The sequence below is a fragment of the Mesoplodon mirus genome, assembly GCF_964341445.2.
Source record: "Mesoplodon mirus genome assembly, contig: HAP1_SCAFFOLD_317, whole genome shotgun sequence".
Classification (NCBI taxonomy): Eukaryota; Metazoa; Chordata; class Mammalia; order Artiodactyla; family Ziphiidae; genus Mesoplodon; species Mesoplodon mirus.
In genome coordinates, this window is record NW_028295616.1 from 376,913 (window position 1) to 397,817 (window position 20,905).

Here is a 20,905-nt window from a genome sequence, read left to right on the forward strand (position 1 = left end):
GTTAAATGAGGTCATAATGGTGGGGCCCTAACTGATATGACTGGTGTCCTTGTAAGAAGAGGAAGAGATACGAGGGATGTATACACACAGAGAAAAGGCCATGTGAGGACATAGCTACAAAGCAGTGGTCATCTGCAAGTCAAGGAAAGAGGCCTCAGGAGGACCCAAAACTGCCAACATCTTGAGCCTGGACTTCCAGCCTCCAGAACTGTGAGAAGATAAATCACTTGTTTTTTAAGCCACTGAATCTGAGGTATTTTGCTAGGACAACCTGAGCAGACTAATACAAGGAACAAAAGACTAAAATGGCCATTCTAACTGGTGAAGCTATAGAGCAAAAGGGCTGAAAATTGATTCCATAACTTTGGAAAACATTTTGTTTGTTTGTTTGTTTGTTTGTTTGTTTGTTTGCGGTACGCGGGCCTCTCACTGTTGTGGCCTCTCCCGTTGCGGAGCACAGGCTCCGGACGCGCAGGCCCAGCGGCCATGGCTCACGGGCCCAGCCGCTCCGCGGCATGTGGGATCCTCCCAGACCGGGGCACGAACCCGCATCCCCTGCATCGGCAGGCGGACTCTCAACCACTGCGCCACCAGGGAGGCCCAGAAAACATTTTGACATGAATTTTTAAAGTTGAATATTTGAATTCCCTACAACTCAGCAATTCTACTCTTAGTATGTCTACTCTTTTACTTATGTTAAATCTTGCACATGTGTACCAGGAAACATTAAAATAAATGTCCATGAAAGTATTGTCCGTAATAGGCCCAAAACAACCCAAATATCATTAATAGAATAATAAACACATTTTCTTGTATTTATACAATAAAATATTATACAGTAGTACAAATGAATGAACACTAGTTAAAGCAAAGTGGATGAACCTTAGAAACATAATGTTGAGTAAAAAAAGCAAGCACAGAAGACTAAAGTATGATATCAATTTTATAAATCTCAATAATAAGCAAAATCAGATAAAAATTATGTGGATGTTGAACATAAAGCCAAGATCAGAGTGATTTCTTTGGTGAAAGCAGGAAGGTGGGATCAGGGTAGAGAACAGAGAGAAGACTCAGCAGTTTTGATTCTAGTTCTTAGTTTCGGTGGTGTGTTTGCAGGAGTTTTTATTATCTCTCATAACTTACATATAATTAAACATATTATTTTGTATATTATCTAATAATATTTAAAAAATGAAAATCCATTATATACCAAAGATAACCCCCAGACATTAATTATAGAGAGTCCACTTTGAAACAACATACATAGTTACTCATAAATCTTCTGTAGTTGAAAGCTTTTAGCTATGAAATTCTTCCCCCTTCATATGAGGACTTTATGTTCCATAATGAAGGAAAATTGTTCCTACTTTGGGACAATTTGCCTTCTTTATTTAAGTGATGCTAGTCCTTTGGCTGCCTAGAAATTTTAAAAACAACTGATAACTACATCTACTGCCTGCAAGAGAATAAAGGAAAAGGAGCATAGGAGGCAATCTCATACATTATTGATAAACACATACAAAGACAATATTCGTACAAAGCTATTTCTCCATATAGCACCTCTGAATTTTATTAATAAATACATATCTATATATATATCAAACATTAATAAAAGAATAAAATTATCCAATATGAGTACATTTGCTCTTTTTTTCCAATTAGTTCCAGGATTCTATTTTAGATTATTACTTCATATCTGTGAAAGTTGGGTGTGTGTTTGGTTTTGTGGAAGTTGCATTGTGCTAAAGTTTACATTTCTTTCTTGAATTAAATGGCTTTTGTTATCCCTTGGGAATACTGAAGATAGCAACAGCAGGTTACTACCTACCGGTGGAAAAGTATAAATAGCAATTTTAGCTGCTAGTGATTCTGAAATTGCCCTTAACTTTGTCCTTCTAAAAATGCTCCAAGAATTACGTTTTGCAAATCCACAGATTTACTATCCATATTCAAGTCATTTACGTGGACAAAGAATGTAGCCTGTGGTATCAGTAACAAAGGATGTTATAGCCATCAAGCCATCAGCCACTGAAGCCACCCCCAATGCTGCACCCTGAGGGGATTCAGGATGGAGAAAACAGGATACTGGCCCTAGATAATTAAAGTGCATATCAAGGGAATGATTTCCATGAGACCAGATTCTTACATCTCACCATATATAGAAAAGTGCTGAATTTATTAACTTAAGATGTCTAGTTTCTTTAATTAACAGTAATCTTTTGATGTTCCAACTACCTGGGGGTTTTTTTTGCAAGAACCCCTAAATATCCTGTGCCCTCCCTTACCTCTTCAGAACAGTCCCTCAGAGCTATCTGAGAGGCTGTCTCCTGATTTAAGTCCTCAGTATGTCCTCCAAATAAAACATAATTCTCAACTTTTAGGTTGTGCATTTTTTTCAGTCAACATTTAACTGTATGGCTCACGTAGGTACTATGCCTAGATGTAATGAGATGAGCTGTAAATTATTAAAACTAGATAAATTCTGTCAGCTCTACCACTCGCTGAGATCCAGGCTTTCATCTCTGGATACTTCTGTCATAGACCTTGGCAGATATGGGGTCTGTGTTGGTCTTAAAATTATTCTTAGAATTCTGGGGACTCATTCATTCTTTCAACAAATTTTACTGCTTATATTCTATGTGTCAGTTACAGTGCTGGGTCTTGAAATACAGAAGTCAACACATGAAACTACAAGGATAAAACACATTCTCTACCATATTAACTTTTTTCATTCATTAATTCATCCCTAAGTCATTCAACACGCATCTTCTTATTGAATACTGATGAGGGGTCAAATGCTATGCTAAACACTGAGTATATAACTGCAAATGAGATGGATAGGCCCTGATTTTGATGTCACTACTATCTTTTGTCCTGCCATATAATGGGACAGCTTCATTATTCCCTTTACCCTAAGTTTTTATCACAAATTGCTAATGAAAATAAAACTGTTAGTGGAGTTTCAACATGCATAGGGAAATGAGAACAGAGAACTCCCCTTTCGCATGCCCCATTCTCCTCCTTCTAACTCCCTATGTGAACTCACTTTGTGCCAAGACCAAGAATTTGTGCCCCAATAAGAACCAAGCTGATTTCGTCACACTGACTGGGCTATTGCTCACTTAGAAGACTTGATGCTTAATATTGATAAGCAACTAGAAGACCATGGAGACAACCTATAAAAATGATTTGTCTTGGGAGAAAATACTAAAAAGGGTTAATGTGCTGTTCCACATGTCTAACCTCCTGGGATTAAACCACAGGCACCAAGATCACCAAGTGTACGTGGCAACAATGAGCTAAAAATGAAAAGAAAAGCATCATACTGTTATTGTATTCATCTTCCCCCAAGGCACTCTCTGATAAACACCACAACCACTAAGGGAATTGAGAACAGCTTCCTTGTGGGGTAGGTTATGTATGCATCTTTTTCCAAGCAGTTAAATCATATCCAGCTACCAGCACACCTTACTTAAGGTGATTGTAATGTATGAGGTTAAATGTTCCTGACTGGAAACCTTCTTGTCCTCAATTCATTGGCTATATTGGATTTTTTTTCTTGGGTCAGACCTTCAGAATTCTATCAGAAATCGTTCCTTTGGGGAAACCAGGCCTTCCCAGAAACTCAGGAAACTGAAATGGAGACAGCAAGAGAGAAGGAAATAATTTGGACATATAGACCTCAATTGTTTGGTTTTAAGTAAACGTCCAAGCAAACATCTTCTAAATGGTATAATAACTTTAGGGAAATTCACGGTTTATAAGTTTGTGTGCTGATAAACTGAACACACTATAAGAGTACAGGTTGCATTTTGTGTCTTCAACTCAAGCAAAGACTTCAAAAAAGGCCCAGTTATCCTTTGTTCATTAAGACACAAAGAGAGGGCCCCGCGCCCCCGCCGCCGCTGTCGCCGCCTCGGCGTCCCCCGGCTCCAGTACCTCTCCTAGGACAGCGCCGCCACCACCACTCGGCCCTGCCCGCCGCCTGCGCCGCGCAGCCCTTACGTGCTCCCGGATGGCACCTTCCTCCCTGGACCGGTTTATAATGTAATAATTCAAGAATTTTATCATATAGTGGAGTAGCTTAACAACTCTCTATGTGCTTCCCATGATATGTTCTCTACATTGTGAAAAGCTCTTGGTGCTGCAGCCAGGAGTCAGTGCTGTGCCTCTGAGGTGGGAGAGCCAACTTCAGGACACTGGTCCAAAAGAGACCTCCGAGCTCCACGCAATATCCAACGGCGAAAATCTCCCAGAGATCGCCATCTCAACACCAGCACCCAGCTTCAGTCAACGACCAGCAAGCTACAGTGCTGGTCACCCTATGCCAAGCAACTAGCAAGACAGGAACACAACCCCACCCATTAGCAGAGAGGCTGCCTACAAACATAATAAGGCCACAGTCACCCCAAAACACACCACTAGACGTGGACCTGTCCACCAGAAAGACAAGATCCAGCCTCAACCACCAGAACACAGGCACTAGTCCCCCCCACCAGGAAGCCTACACAACCTACTGAAACAACCTTAGCCACTGGGGACAGCCACCAAAAACAACGGGAACTACGAATCTGCAGCCTGCAAAAAGGAGACCCCAAACACAGTAAGATAAGCAAAATGAGAAAACAGAAAAACACACACAGGTGAAGGAGCAAGATAAAAACCTACCAGACGTAACAAATGAAGAGGTAATAGGCAGTCTACCTGAAAAAGAATTCAGAATAATGATAGTAAAGTTAATCCAAAATCTTGGAAATAGAATAGAGAAAATGCAAGAAACAGTTAACAAGGACTTAGAAGAACTAAAGATGAATCAAGCATCAATTAAACACACAATAAATGAAATGAAAAATACTCTAGATGGGATCAATAGCAGAATAACTGAGGCAGAAGAACGGATAAGTGACCCAGAAGATAAACTAGTGGAAATAACTACTGCAGAGCAGAATAGAGAAAAAAGAATGAAAAGAACTGAGGACAGTCTCAGAGACCCCTGGGACAACATTAAACACACCAACATTCGAATTATAGGGGTTCCAGAAGAAGAAGAGAAAAAGAAAGGGACTGAGAAAATATTTGAAGAGATTATAGTTGAAAACTTCCCTAATATAGGAAAGGAAATAGTTAATCAAGTCCAGGAAGCACAGAGAATACCATACAGGATAAATCCAAGGAGAAACATGCCAAGACACATATTAATCAAACTGTCAAAAATTAAACGCAAAGAAATCATATTAAAAGCAGCAAGGGAAAAACAACAAATAACACACAAGGGAATCCCCATCAGGTTAACAGCTGATGTCTCAGCAGAAACTCTACAAGCCAGAAGGGAGTGGCAGGACATAATTAAAGTGATGAAGGAGAAAAACTTGCAACCAAGATTACTCTACCCAGCAAGGATCTCATTCAGATTTGATGGAGAAAATAAAACCTTTACAGACAAGCAAAAGCTGAGAGAGTTCAGCACCACCAAACCAGCTTTACAACAAATGCTAAAGGAACTTCTCTAGGCAAGAAACACAACAGAAGGAATATACCTACAATAACGAAACCAAAGCAATTAAGGAAATGGGAATAGGAACATACATATCGATAATTACCTTAAATGTAAATGGACTAAATACTCCCACCAAAAGACACAGATTGGCTGAATGGATACAAAAAAAAGACCCATATATATGCTGTCTAAAAGAGAGCCACTTCAGACCTAGAGACACATACAGATTTAAAGTAAGGGGATGGAAAAAGATATTCCATGCAAATGGAAATCAAAAGAAAGCTGGAGTAGCAATTCTCATATCAGACAAAATAGACTTTAAAATAAAGACTATTAGAAGAGACAAAGAAGGACACTACATAATGATCAAGGGATGGATCCAAGAATAAGATTTAACAATTGTAAATATTTATGCACCCAACATAAGAGCACCTCAATACATAAGGCAAATACTAACAGCCATAAAAGGGGAAATCGACAGTAACACAATCATAGTAGGGGACTTTAACACCCCACTTTCACCAATGGACAGATCATCCAAAATGAAAATAAATAAGGAAACACAAGCTTTAAATGATACATTAAACAAGATGGACTTAACTGATATTTATAGGACATTCCACCCAAAAACAAAAGAATACACATTTTTCTCAAGTGCTCATGGAACATTCTCCAGGATAGATCATATCTTGGGTCACAAATCAAGCCTTGGTAAATTTAAGAAAATTGAAATTGTATCAAGTATCTTTTCCGACCACAATGCTATGAGACTAGACATCAATTACAGGAAAAGATCTATAAAAAATACAAACACATGGAGGCTAAACAATACACTACTCAATAACGAAGTGATCACGGAAGAAATCCAAGAGGAAATTAAAAAATACCTAGAAACAAATGACAATGGAGACACAACGACCCAAAACCTATGGGATGCAGCAAAAGCAGTTCTAAGAGGGAAGTTTATAGCAATACAATCCCACCTTAAGAAACAGGAAACATCTCGAGTAAACAACCTGACCCTGCACCTAAAGCAATTAGAGAAAGAAGAACAAAAAAACCCCAAAGTTAGCAGAAGGAAAGAAATCATAAAGATCAGATCAGAAATAAATGAAAAAGAAATGAAGGAAACGATAGCAAAGATCAATAAAACTAAAAGCTGTTTTTTTGAGAAGATAAACAAAATTGACAAACCATTAGCCAGACTCATCAAGAAAAAAAGGGAGAAGACTCAAATCAATAGAATTAGAAATGAAAAAGGAGAAGTAACAACTGACACTGCAGAAATACAAAAGATTATGAGAGATTACGACAAGCAACTCTATGCCAATAAAATGGACAACCTGGAAGAAATGGACAAATTCTTAAAAATGCACAACGAGCCGAGACTGAATCAGGAAGAAATAGAAAATATGAATAGACCAATCACAAGCACTGAAATTGAAACTGTGATTAAAAATCTTCCAACAAACAAAAGCCCAGGACCAGATGGCTTCACAGGTGAATTCTATCAAACATTTAGAGAAGAGCTAACACCCATCCTTCTCAAACTCTTCCAAACAATATCAGAGGAAGGAACACTCCCAAACTCATTCTACGAGGCCACCATCACCCTGATACCAAAACCAGGCAAGGATGTCACAAAGAAAGAAAACTACAGGCCAATATCACTGATGAACATAGATGCAAAAATCCTCAACAAAATACTAGCAAACAGAATCCAACAGCACATTAAAAGGATCATACACCATGATCAAGTGGGGTTTATTCCAGGAATGCAAGGATTCTTCAATATATGCAAATCAATCAATGTGATACACCATATTAACAAGTTGAAGGAGAAAAACCATATGATCATCTCAATAGATGCAGAGAAAGCTTTCGACAAAATTCAACACCCATTTATGATAAAAACCCTGAAGAAAGTAGGCATAGAGGGAACTTTCCTCAACATAATAAAGGCCATATATGACAAACCCACAGCCAACATTGTCCTCAATGGTGAAAAACTGAAACCATTTCCACTAAGATCAGGAACGAGACAAGGCTGCCCACTCTCACCACTCTTATTCAACCTAGTTTTGGAAGTTTTAGCCACAGCAATCAGAGAAGAAAAGGAAATAAAAGGAATCCAAATTGGAAAAGAAGAAGTAAAGCTGTCACTGTTTGCAGATGACATGATACTATACATAGAGAACCCTAAAGATGCTACCAGAAAACTACTAGAGCTAATCAATGAATTTGGTAAAGTAGCAGGATACAAAATTAATGCACAGAAATCTCTGGCATTCCTGTACACTAATGATGAAAAATCCGAAAATGAAATCAAGAAAACACTCCCATTTACCATTGCAACAAAAAGAAAATACCTAGGAATAAACCTACCTAAGGAGACAAAAGACCTGTATGCAGAAAATTATAAGATACTGATGAAAGAAATTAAAGATGATACAAATAGATGGAGAGATATACCATGCTCCTGGATTGGAAGAATCAACATTGTGAAAATGACTCTACTACCCAAAGCAATCTACAGATTCAATGCAATCCCCATCAAACTACCACTGGCATTTTTCACAGAACTAGAACAAAAAATTTCAAAATTTGTTTGGAAAAACAAAAGACCCCGAATAGCCAAAGCAATCTTGAGAACGAAAAACGGAGCTGGAGAAATCAGGCTCCCTGACTTCAGACTATACTACAAAGCTACAGTAATCAAGACAGTGTGGTACTGGCACAAAAACAGAAAGATAGATCAATGGAACAGAATAGAAAGCCCAGAGATAAACCCACGCACATAAGGTCAACTTATCTTTGATAAAGGAGGCAGGATGTACAGTGGAGAAAGGACAGCCTCTTCAATAAGTGGTGCTGGGAAAACTGGACAGGGACATGTAAAAGTATGAGATTAGATCATTCCCTAACACCATACACAATAATAAGCTCAAAATGGATTAACGATCTAAATGTAAGGCCAGAAACTATCAAACTCCTAGAGGAAAACATAGGCAGAACACTCTATGACATAAATCACAGCAAGATCCTTTTGGACCCACTTCCTAGAGAAATGGAAATAAAAACAAAAATAAACACATGGGACCTAATGAAACTTTAAAGCTTTTGCACAGAAAAGGAAACCATAAACAAGACCAAAAGACAACCCTCAGAATGGGAGAAAATCTTTGCAAATGAAGCAACTGACAAAGGATTAATCTCCAAAATTTATAAACAGCTCATGCAGCTCAATAACAAAAAAACAAACAACCCAATCCAAAAATGGGCAGAAGACCTAAATAGGCATTTCTCCAAAGAAGATATACAGACTGCCAACAAACACATGAAAGAATGCTCAACATCATTAATCATTAGAGAAATGCAACTCAAAACTACAATGAGATATCATCTCACACCAGTCAGAATGGCCATCATCAGGAAATCTAGAAACAATAAATGCTGGAGAGGGTGTGGAGAAAAGGGAACACTCTTGCACTGTTGGTGGGAATGTGAATTGGTACAGCCACTATGGAGAACGGTATGGAGGTTCCTGAAAAAACTAAAAATAGAACTACCATATGACCCAGCAATCCCACTACTAGGCATATAGCCTGAGAAAACCATAATTCAAAAAGAGACATGTACCAAAATGTTCACTGCAGCTCTATTCACAATAGCCCGGAGCTGGAAACAACCTAAGTGTCCATCATCGGATGAATGGATAAAGAAGATGTGGCACATATATACAATGGAATATTACTCAGCCATAAAAAGAAACGAAACTGAGCTATTTGTAATGAGGTGGATAGACCTAGAGTCTGTCATACAGAGTGAAGTAAGTCAGAAAGAGAAAGACAAATACCGTATGCTAACATATATATATGGAATTTTAAAAAAATGTCATGAAGAACCTAGGGGTAAAACGGGAATAAAGACACAGACCTACTTGAGAATGGACTTGAGGATATGGGGAGGGGGAAGGGGAAGCTGTGACAAAGCAAAAGAGAGGCATGGACATATATACACTACCAAACGTAAGGTAGATAGATAGTGGAAAGCAGCCGCAGAGCACAGGGAGATCAGCTCGGTGCTTTGTGACCGCCTGGAGGGGTGGGATGGGGAGGGTGGGAGGGACGGAGATGCATGAGGGAAGGGATGTGGGAACAGATGTATATGTATGACTGATTCACTTTGTTATAAAGCAGAAACTAATAAAAAAAATAAATAAATAAAATAAAATAAAATAAATTTTAAAAGATACTCTAAAGAGAAACTCAGAAAAAAAAACAACAAAATAAAAGATTTACCATAATGCAGGTACATAAATATGAACTAAAAATACTTTTAAATTAAAAATTAATCTTTTTTATTTTAAAACTTAATCTAATTAAAATTACAGATTAGGCTGGATAGAATTGATCCATTGCTGAAGCTTAAAAAAAAATAGCTATAAATGTTACTAGTTTTCTACACTGTTGTTACAAGACTTGACTGACATCCGTGGTGTACTCTAATATTTTTGAAATGATGAAATGTGTGATCCAGAGACTTGAAATATTTCAATACTTGTGTATAGGAATTTTCTTTCATGAACTAGAAATGAAAAAAGTGAGAATGTTTCCTTGCTCAAGTCACATTAAGTGGATTCCCTTATATTACTTGCATTCATTTTTAAGATAGTCATAAATGGTTACATAAAATACAGGAATATTATTTGTTGAAGAAGTTTATGGTTTTTATAGTCAATGTAAGTATTCAAATTATAAATGTTTCTGCATAATCTCTGACCCAACAATACCATTCCATGCCACTCCAAGAATTCTTCCATCAAAAGTAAATCCAGTACACAAAGACATGAACCTCTATGTCCATTACCACATTTCTTGAAATCATAAAACTGTTTGGAACTTAATAAATGTTTATCAATGGGTTTTGACTGAACGAAATTATGGCTCACTCATAGTACACATTACTGGGCATCTACTAAAGGTAATATGGTAGTGATATATGCTAGATATCATTAATATAATAGAAACACAATGTACTAAAAGTGTTTTGCAACTAAAAATCACTATACATTGTATGGCTTTAAAAAGGAATGAAATGCTGCTACATGCTATAACATGGATACACTTTGAAAACATTATGTTAAGTGCAAGAAGCCAGACACAAAAGGACAACTATTGTATGATTCCACTTATATGAGGTAGTTGGAATAGGCAAATTATAAACCCAGAAAATAGAATAGAGTTAACCAGAGGCTAAGCGGAGGGGAGAAATAAGGGGTTATTGTTTAGTGAGTACAGTTTCTGTTTGGGATAATAAGAAAGGTCTTAAAATGGATAATGGTCATGGTTGCTCAACATTGTGAATGTACTTAATACCTATAAATGATACACTTAAAAATGGTTAAAATGGTAAATTTTACATTATGGGACATTTTAACAAAATAAAAAATATACTATAAAATAAAGTAAAAATTTACCTCCTACTAGGCATACTATGAAGTTTGCATAAAGTTGCACTTATTTTAGGAGCTTATATGGTTATTATCATATTTGGGGACATGTAAAGAAAGCAACAGCTTAAGTAGTCCTCTTGAGTTCTTTCTCTCCATCTTTCCAACCCGGTGTTTTCCAGATTCATGGTTTTGTCACGCCTCTCTTTGAATACCAGCATCAGTAGGAATGCTAGCTAGTACTGGTTTCCTTAAGTATCAGCGAAAAATTTTAATGTATTTTTATGCTGGTAATTGTTTTAGAACCTGGGAGGGATGTCACTGTTTTCTTAACTTGGCAAAAGCAAATATATTACTGTAGACAGCATTACTAGAAAGAAATAGTAACTTTGAAGTAGACATATGTCCATCCTAAGAAAACTGAATATATTTCAAAGCAGACCACACCACTCAACTGCTGGCAATGTTCTTCCACATACTTGGCAGTATAGTACTCTAAGTCTGAGAACTGTTTCTTTTTTGTAAAAATGATTTCTATTGGAAAACCCTGAATAAATCGTTTGGAATGTGTAACGTTTAGAGCTCCTTCTGGGATTCCTTTTCCATGAATCAAGGTTCTTTGATTCACTATTCTCCTTGGCACTTGCTTCCTAGTCATCTCAGCAGCCTTTGTGCCAGTGCTAAGGAAGAGCTCCCAGTTTAGGTCCTAAAGCAGGGAGAACAATAAAAGGAGAACCTCCTTTCAAGTACCAGAAATGTCTGGGCTATAAAGGACACACATATTCTCAAAGTAAGCCCAGAGTGGGGTGACATCACCAAGGTCATTCCTGGCTCCGCGTCCCCCCCAGGAGGAACAACTAACAAATATTTGGAAACAGGACACTAGTTGAGAGAATCCTAGAACGTGGAGGTGAGGCTGAAGCACCCCCGTGCACCACAGAGACCAAGACAGACTGCATTAGAAGCGTGAGAGCAGGAGCTACGCGTTGACCACGCTGCCCCTCCCCCAGGCCCGTGGAGCGCCATGGGTGCGGTCTCCCCTGAACCTCTGGTTCCTCCAGTAGGAGAAGAGAACTGGGGGACAGCAAGCACCACCCCTAGCATTGGGGTTGCTTTGTGGGAGCCGCTGCTCTAACCTGCTCCACTGGGACTGCAGGGGAGTCTGCAGGGCTTGACCACTAAGAGTCGGGCTGTGATGGAGGGGGAAGGGGCACGCAACAGCCAGCACATGGATGGCGACCGATGGAAGTCATACCTGCAGGGCCCAAGTAGGGATCACAGCGGGCATCTTTGCTTATCTACAGAGCCAGGCTGGCGGGGCACTACAACCAGGGCACTCAGCAGGGTACAGATCCACCTGATACGCATCTGGCCCTTGAACCTGGTTTGCCCACAGCCAGGGAAAGAGCAGAGTCACAGCCCACCCACTGTGGAGAGTGGCTTCTGGCCATCTGACCAAAAGGGCTGGCAGTAAATCCTGGAAGCTATTTGGCCCAGTCGTGCTCCAGCCAAGAGGCAGGCAGCCAGAGCTCATCACTGGCTCTGGTACAAAGCAGAGCCAGTACCACGTGTGGAGGGATCCTGTACCATGCACAGGCACGGAGACTAATTCATATCCAAGGCTGAGAGGAGCTCCCAGCTCCTCCCGACTGGGGAGCCTGTTTGAGAAGTTAAGAGTAGCCTGCAGTGGCCCCTCCTCATCCCACCCAGGCAAAGGAACTGGGACTAGCCCCACCCCATCTGCTGTGGAGAGTGTCTTCCTGGCCCATCTGACTAGAAGGATTGGTGACAACTCCTAGACACTGTGCGGCCCAACAGTGCTCAAGCCGAGAGAAGAGTAGACAGAGCTGAGAGTCTGCAAAGCCAAGCCAGGGGCCTTGTTCAGCCACAGAACGTGGAGTGTGGATCCGCTTGAGTTGAGACAACAAAGACCTTTACTGGCTTTAGAGCTGCTTCTCCTGCTGCACCCAGGCAGGAAATCTAATTCATAGCCCTGCTCATCACTGAATACAGCCTTCAGCACGTCCAACTGGGGAACCTAACCAGAGAACATGGGAAGCTGTACAGCCCATCAAACACCCCTATACAGTGGCACTGGAATAGACAGCACAGCCTGTGGCCTCCCCCATCTGCAAGGCAAAACCAGTGCCCTCACCTGACCAGGGAATTAAGTGCACACTCTGGCCTGATTTGGGTTCCCAAACAATGAACTATACAGGCTCTGGGTCCTGTCCAGAGCCAGGTCCTATACAGGCTCTGATTCTCTGCCAGGAAACTAATTCATAGCCCTATCTACTACTACTACTGAATATAATACCCAGTAAAGTCTGGAGGAAGAGCCCAATTACTCAAATATGCAGATACCAATGTAAGGAATAAAGGATCACAAAAATTAGGCAAATATGACACCACCAAAGGAAAGTAATAAAACTCCAATAACTGACCTTAAAAAAATGAAGATCTGGGCTTCCCTGGTGGCGCAGTGGTTGAGAGTCCGCCTGCCGATGCAGGGGATGCGGGTTCATGCCCCGGTCCGGGAGGATCCCACATGCCGCAGAGCGGCTGGGCCCGTGAGCCATGGACACTGAGCCTGCGTGTCCGGAGCCTGTGCTCCACAACGGGAGAGGCCACAACAGTGAGAGGCGTACACACTGCAAAAAAAAAAAAAAAAAAAAAAAAAAAGAAGATCTATGAACTGTCAAAGAATTCAGAATAATCCTCCTAAGGAAGTTTAGTGAACTACAAGAAAGCACAGACAACTAAGTGAAATTAGGAAAACAATGCATGAACAAGACAAGAAGTTTGACCAGGAAATAGCAACATCAAAAAAACAGGAACACTAGATTTAAAAAATACAATAACTGAACTGAAGAATTCAATAGAAAGTTTCAAAGGTAGATTCGACCATGCAGAAGAAAGAATCAGCAAACTGGAGGATAGGACATTGAAAATTACCCAGTGAAAGGAACAAAAAGGAAAAGAATAAAAAGAGTGAAGAAAGCCTATGGAAATAATGGGACACAATAAAGTAAACAATGTTCATGTTATGGGAATTCCAGAAGAAGAAAAGAGAGAGAGAAGGGGGAAAAAAGTATATTTAAAGCAATAATGGATGAAACCTTCCCAAACCTAGGATGAGAAATGGACATCCAGATCCATGAAGCCCAAACAAGCCCAAATAGGTTGAACTCAAATAGGGCTACTCTGAGACACATTGCAATTAAATCACCAAAATTCAAAAACAAAGAAAGAATCTTAAGACCAGCAAGAGAAAAGAGAGAAGTTACATACAAGGGAACCCTGGGATAACTGGATATTTACATGTAAAAGAATGAAATTGGACCAATATCTTATACCACTCACAAAACTAACTTGAATTGGATTAAAGACTCAAATGTAAGGCCTGAAACTATGCAGCTGCCAGAAGAAAACATAGGAATAAAGCTCATTACATGGGTTTGGTAATGACTTTTTGGATATGACACTGAAAACACAAACAACAAAATAAAAAATAAACAAATGGAACTACATCAAACTAAAAAGCTTCTGCACAGCAAATAAAAACAAAAACAAAAAGAAATCAACAGTGATTGAAAAGACAACCTATAGAATGGGAAAAAAAATATTTGTAAACCATATATCTGATAAGGGTTAATATCCAAAATAAATTGAAAATTCATACAAATCAATAGCAAAAAAAAAATTACCCAATTAAAAAAAATGAGCAAAGGACCCGAATAGACATTCCTCCAAAGAAGACACACGAAAAGCCAACAGGTACATGAAAAGATGCTCAATACCACTAGTCATTAGGGAAATGCACAGTAAAACCACACTGAGATATTACCTCACACCTGTTAGAACAGTCATCCTCAAAAAGTCAAGAGATAACAAATGCTCGTGAGGATGTGGAGAAAAGGGAACCCTTGTGCTCTTGGTGGGACTGTAAATTGGTAAAGCCAGTATGGAACACAGTACAGAGGATCCTCAAAAATTAAGACTAGAACTACATATATCTAGCAACTCCACTTCTGGGAATATATCCAAAGAAGATGAAAACAGTAACTCAAAAAGATATCTGCACCCCCATGTTCATAGCAGCATTATTTATAATAGCCAAGACATGGAAACAATCTAAGTGCCCATTGATGGACAAATGGGTAAAGAGGTTGTTTTATATATTTATAGATATATACATATTATATGTATACACACACACACACACACTGAAATATTATTCATCTGTAAGAAAACAAAGAAATGCTACCATTTGAGACAACAGAAATGGACCTTGAAGGCTTTATGCTAAGTTAAATAAGTCAGAGAAAGAAAGGCAAACACTATATGATCTCACTTATGTGTGGAACCGAAAAAAAAAAGAAAACAATCATAGAAAAAGAGATCAGACCTGTGGTTACAGGAGACAGAGGGTCAGGGGAGGGGAAATTGGAGGAAGACGGTCAAAGGTACAAGCTTCCGATTGTAAGATAAATACATACTATGGACATGATGTGCAACATGATGACTATAGCTAACACTGACGTGTGATATATAGAAAAATCGTTAAGAATAAATTCTAAGCATTCTCTTCACAAAAAAGTGTTATTTGATCTCCTTTATATAAATGTGTGTGTTTGTGTGAGAGAGAAGGACAGAATACAGAAATGCAAAAAGAAAAGTTGTAAAGTACGAAGCTGCTTAGGTTTATACCTCAACTATAACAGATAACAAGTTGTTTAATTTTAATAGGTACAAAAATAAATATTAAGCATAGAACACGCAAAAAGAAAAACTGAGCCCAGCGTGGATGCCCTTAAAGCATTTGCAAAGGAGGGCTTTATTAGGTCCGCAAACACCTGCAATTACAGGCAAAATTCTGTGTGTGTGTGTTGTGTATGTACTTGTGGAGTGGATGCATAGCCTTTACTGAATTATTAAAGGGGATGTTAAGACGCAAAAGTTTAAAAAGCACTGGAAAGCCTGATCACAAAACCATTTTAAACTCCTCTGATTATGTTTTATAGTTTTCCTTCACTCGTTAGCACTTCAAAGAACAGCATGTGAATGTGGAAAGGATCTCTGCCATTTAGGTGAGATCTCTGAGTCTCAGTGTAAAATTAGCATATAGTACAAGGATGAAGTTATACACCATAGATGAAAGTACCTAGCAGAGCGCTTTAAGACTAGTACTTATTTATGCAAGACATCTTCCCCTGCTTACTTGTTTTCAGTAGAATGAAAGCATACCAAAAGCTGGTACAATGTCTTCTTTAAAGTTTTCTTTTGTAATGCTTACTATGCTTTTTGATACGGATGAGCCAATATCCACTTAAGGGCATGTAAGCTCACAATAACTTTTGTTGAATATAACTGTTTCAATGTACTTTCACTATATTATTATATAGGGATTTTAAACTAAAATGTACTTGCACACACTATTTAGAGCCTAACTTGGATATTAGAGTAGGTGGATATACACCCCTGGAAAATAATAGCTAATTTCTTCACTAACATCAAATTGCTGAACATCTACTTTGCATATACATAGCTAGGCAATGTATTATGAGTTGCAGGTAATAAAAAGTTGTTAGTCAATAACTAGGGTTATTTTACAACAGCAAATCATGTTCAAACTAAAGGATAGACCAAAATAGAAAGTGCCATAGGAATTTAGACAAGGGAGAAACACATCTGAAATGAGAAGGAAGGTGGGTATGGGAAGGGTTCATAGAAGAGGCAGTGTATGCTGTGAGCAAGGTTTCAACGTGTAGCAGGGTGAGTGAAAGGAACAAATGAAGACATATAGTCGTGATATCATGAGGCACAAACTAGAAATAAACAGCACTTGTTCTAGGCTGGTCATGAGGTAATTTAAGGGGATTAGTGAGAAACTAGGTAAAGAGATATCTCTTTATATATTACTTATTAATAATACTTTTGAACACAAGTATTTAATTTAAAAAAAAGAACAATATAGGGATAGGAGATTAGGAGGTACAAACTATTATTATAAAATGAGCTATAAGGATATATTGCATAGCACAGAAAATATCGCCAATATTTTATAATAACTATAGATGGAATATAACCTTTAAAAATTGTGAATCACTATATTTTACACCTGTAACTTTATAATATTACACATCAACTATACTTCAATTAAAAATGCTATTTTAGTGAATAAAACACTAAGCAGTAAAATTTTTAAAAAAGAACTTAGAAGAGAACTTAAAAATAAAGACATAAAGAACAGGTTGAAACAGCGCAGAAATCTGGCAATTAAGAGGCCATTGATAACTTTCAAAATAGCACTTTTTCTACCCATTCTCAGTGGAGGCAAAGTCTTATTAATCCTACTATTTCTTTTTCTGTTTTTCAAAATCTCAGGATAAGTCTATTTCAATTGTAGCTAATGGCAGTAATGCAGCACCAGAAAGTGCCTTTTGTAAGGAGAGGTAACTTTGAATCCTAAATCGGTACTCAAGTCTTAAATTACTGATAACACTGACCACCCACCAGACTAAATGGTTTTTTTTACGTGATTGGAAATCAACAGATTGATTTCAATTCTATCTTGTCAAATCTACAAAAAAGTTCCTACAGTTCATTTAGAAACTAATAGTGTAAATCCTTCTATTTGGTATTACTCCTCCTCCTTAACACCGGGCAATTAATTTTGCCTGTCTCTGGGAAACGTTTTTAACAAAGGAAATAGAGACATAAATCAGTTTTGGATAGGAAATCATACAACTATTTCTACCTAGGGCTTTGAATTTAGAAACTTTCCTCAGAAATTGTTTAAATATAACGAAGTCCAAATTCAGAAATACCTTAAATTTAATTATCTTAGTTGCACTAAAATAACAAATTCTATTTTCTATCTTGTTTTCTTTCTTCCCCAGAAGGTTTCTCCAGCCCTAATCCATAAGTTAATGCATTCATCTCACCTATAAAATCACTGGCAGGTATGATGCCGGCTTTGGCGGCTCCAGTCCCCTAATCCTGACCCATTTCTTGCCAAAGAATTCAGTTTCTTCAGAAACCAAGTAACAGACATTTCAATTTCTAACCATCATTAGTATATTTTCACGTACTAATAGTCAACATAAAAACACCTTTTAAAATTACAGAAATTTTTACTGTACTTAAGCTCAATTGCACTAACCTGGATTTCATAAACCTTGGGCTACTTTCTTAAAAATGAATTATTATTTTAATATGTTTTCACTTATTATTCAGAATAATTATTCATATAATTAAATATTTTACAATTAGGTAAGAAAGGTGGAAAATAGTTTTGCTATTCTTGTTCTCTGTTCTCTCTTCTACTTGGTGTGCCTGAGTCAAAATCTTAGAATATTGAAAATTTAATATTTCAAACCCAAACCACATTTAAAGATGATAATAACAACAAGCCAAAAAAATTTTGGTCCAGAGGTTTGCATGGTCCGGGGAACAGTTCTCTGAGTGGGCCATGTGGAGTGGGATTTGCCCACCCCTCTCCACTCCTTCTGCCTCATATACTGAAGATAGAGACAAAGAAACCAACTCAAATTTTTTCAAAGTGTATTTACAAAGAGAATTTGTAATCAGAAAAACAATAATGATATATAATAGAAGTAACATGATTTTTCAGAACCAGTATCTTGTTCTAAAAGCAATATTTAAAAAGAAGGTAAGAAGGTTAGCTATAAACCCTGGCCCTCTTTTTCATTGATCTCCTATTTTAATTTGTTAAAATAAAATCCATGGTCTTTTGAGTCAAACTGTCTCTTTAATTTCAGATTTAAAGATAACAAATCTCTTTTTAAATGGAATATTGGCACACAGACACCACACAGTCTGGCTTACTGCAACTGTTCTCTGTTGGTGAAGTGGCATATTTGCAATCCCCACCATAGCAATCTTCACCATTTCACAGAATATCATTCAATTGTACATCCCTAGGTGGGCAACAAGAATGGGCACTTGAGCTCAGCAGAAAGGCGTTTGTGGGGAAATCCTAGGTCAGAACCCCTAAAAGGGGAGACTAACTTGAAGATGCCCAAATAACCTGAGGTTTACCTTGGCCACCTCCCCTGGCTTTCTGACTACCTGTGGGAAAAGCCTCTCTGGAAACTCTTTTGAGGTTATTGGGGGAATCCTAGGACAAATACACTGCTTGCTTTTGCAGGAGGACTTGCCCCATACCCTACCCAGCTAGGTGTCTCACAACCTAGCTGGACTAAAAAAGCTTCAAGAAAAACGGCATAGACTGACATTTGCATTTCTACTTCCACCTACTCTTATGCACATGGAGTAAAAGATGTAGGTATAGTCCTCTTTCTCACACCCCAACAGATTCTGCTGTCCTTGAAACCCATCTGGTAGCTGCATTGACTACAATGAAGGGAGTTATCGGAAACCATGTTGGTACTGGGCTTAAAGGATTTTTCATGCCATGCATTTTGGGGAAGGACACAGGTAATAGTCCAAACGTGGTATAAGGCAATGCCCGTTCTGGGTCCTTGAAAAATCAGTCACGGAACAGAGGTGGTGGACAGGAGCTGACAAGAGCTGGCTTATTAATGGGCACAGCATCCCCGGGGTGGGGGTGGGAGGAATCAATGAAATGATTGACAAGAGAAGATGGTAAATGAAGGGAAAAGTGGGGACAAGTGCTGCTCAACCCAAGCTGAACTCCAGGAGGTAAGTTTCTCCTTAATTTGAGATTCCTTCTAAAGGTTCAATATTGAAGTGGGTGTTTGACGTTGAAATGTGCAGACCCATTCTGATAACTGGAAAGGGAGAAGACTGAGGAAGGCAAAAGGAGAGGGAAGACTTCCGATTACTTCTCCAGGCTGCTGACAAGAACCTGTTGCTCGCAAACCACAAATTAACCAAGCGAAGGTTGAAGGTAGAAACGTGCAACTCAAATTATTTTACATTCTGAATCCTCTTCAATATCTAAGCGAGTGTGGCACAGCAATGGTTGATTATCTTAAGATTACAGAGGCTGACCGCCTTCTTTGTTGGCCCAGTAACACCGCTCCTCCAATAATCTCAAGCACTTGGCTGAGTAACATTTCAATTCCAGCTGTTGCTCCTTTGCCCATTGCAGAAGGCGGCAGGGATATTCCCCTTCTTCCCTCTGTATTACAAACCCCGTTACTAACCAAGCAGAAAGCACCGCGCAGTGTGGCCGAGGCTAATAATAGCCGGGCTGCTTACCGTCTCCGGAGGGATCGAATCAGCGCATGTCCCCGGCGCGGGCTGTCCCGGGGCCACAGTGCCGCCGCGCCGGGTCTGTGCGTGGTCAGCTCGGCCGGCCCCCACCCCACCTGCCAGCTGCAGCAGCTGCTCCCGGCGCCGAGCGCCGGCCGCAGGAAGTCATCCCCCGCGCCGGGCCGGATCGCCACATTCCGCGCCAGCCGCGGGGGGAGAGGGACCTCTCCCGGCTCCGGGACCGGCTCCTGGAAACTGAGCTCCACGATCGCTACCCTTCCCGGTTGTAGGGTTATTTTCTAGGAACGCTTTTACAGAAGAAGCGTCGCCGGCTGGTGGACCGAGAGAGAAGAGCCAGAGTGACTTTCCCTGCAGAGCGCCGTTCCTCGGAGCGCCCCCCCCGTCACTCCCGCGGCATGGACGGCTCCATTCCGCTGTGTGGGTTTTCCACCCTCTTCATCGTCCTTATCTGTATTGTTCATTTCGCTGAATTTGAGAGTGGGATTCGCTCTTAAGATATCATTCAAACACTCCGAAAATATTTTAAATTGGCGACGAGTTTTTCTAAGCCCCTTGTAGCGAGCTCCACTTTCCCCCCCACACACACACAGTTACTCGCACGTACACACCCAGCCAAACCACTCACAATTAGGAAAGCTGGGACCTCTCGCCCTCTTGCCTACGTAATGGAACAGGAAACTCCCAAAGGAGTGGGGAAGTAGGACCGGCTAGCGAAAGCACTCGAGGAAAGA

The 20,905-nt window shown here is 39.4% G+C and overlaps 1 long non-coding RNA gene across 1 annotated transcript in view; it reads right to left on the reverse strand.

The window, feature by feature from the left end:
• Nucleotides 1-20,268, reverse strand: part of LOC309797341 — a 42,223-nt gene extending 21,955 nt beyond the window's left edge. The window contains exon 1 of the long non-coding RNA XR_014292595.1: nucleotides 20,160-20,268. This is a non-coding gene — a long non-coding RNA (uncharacterized lncRNA). The remainder of the gene's footprint in view (nucleotides 1-20,159) is intronic.
• Between the last annotated feature and the right edge of the window lie 637 nt (nucleotides 20,269-20,905).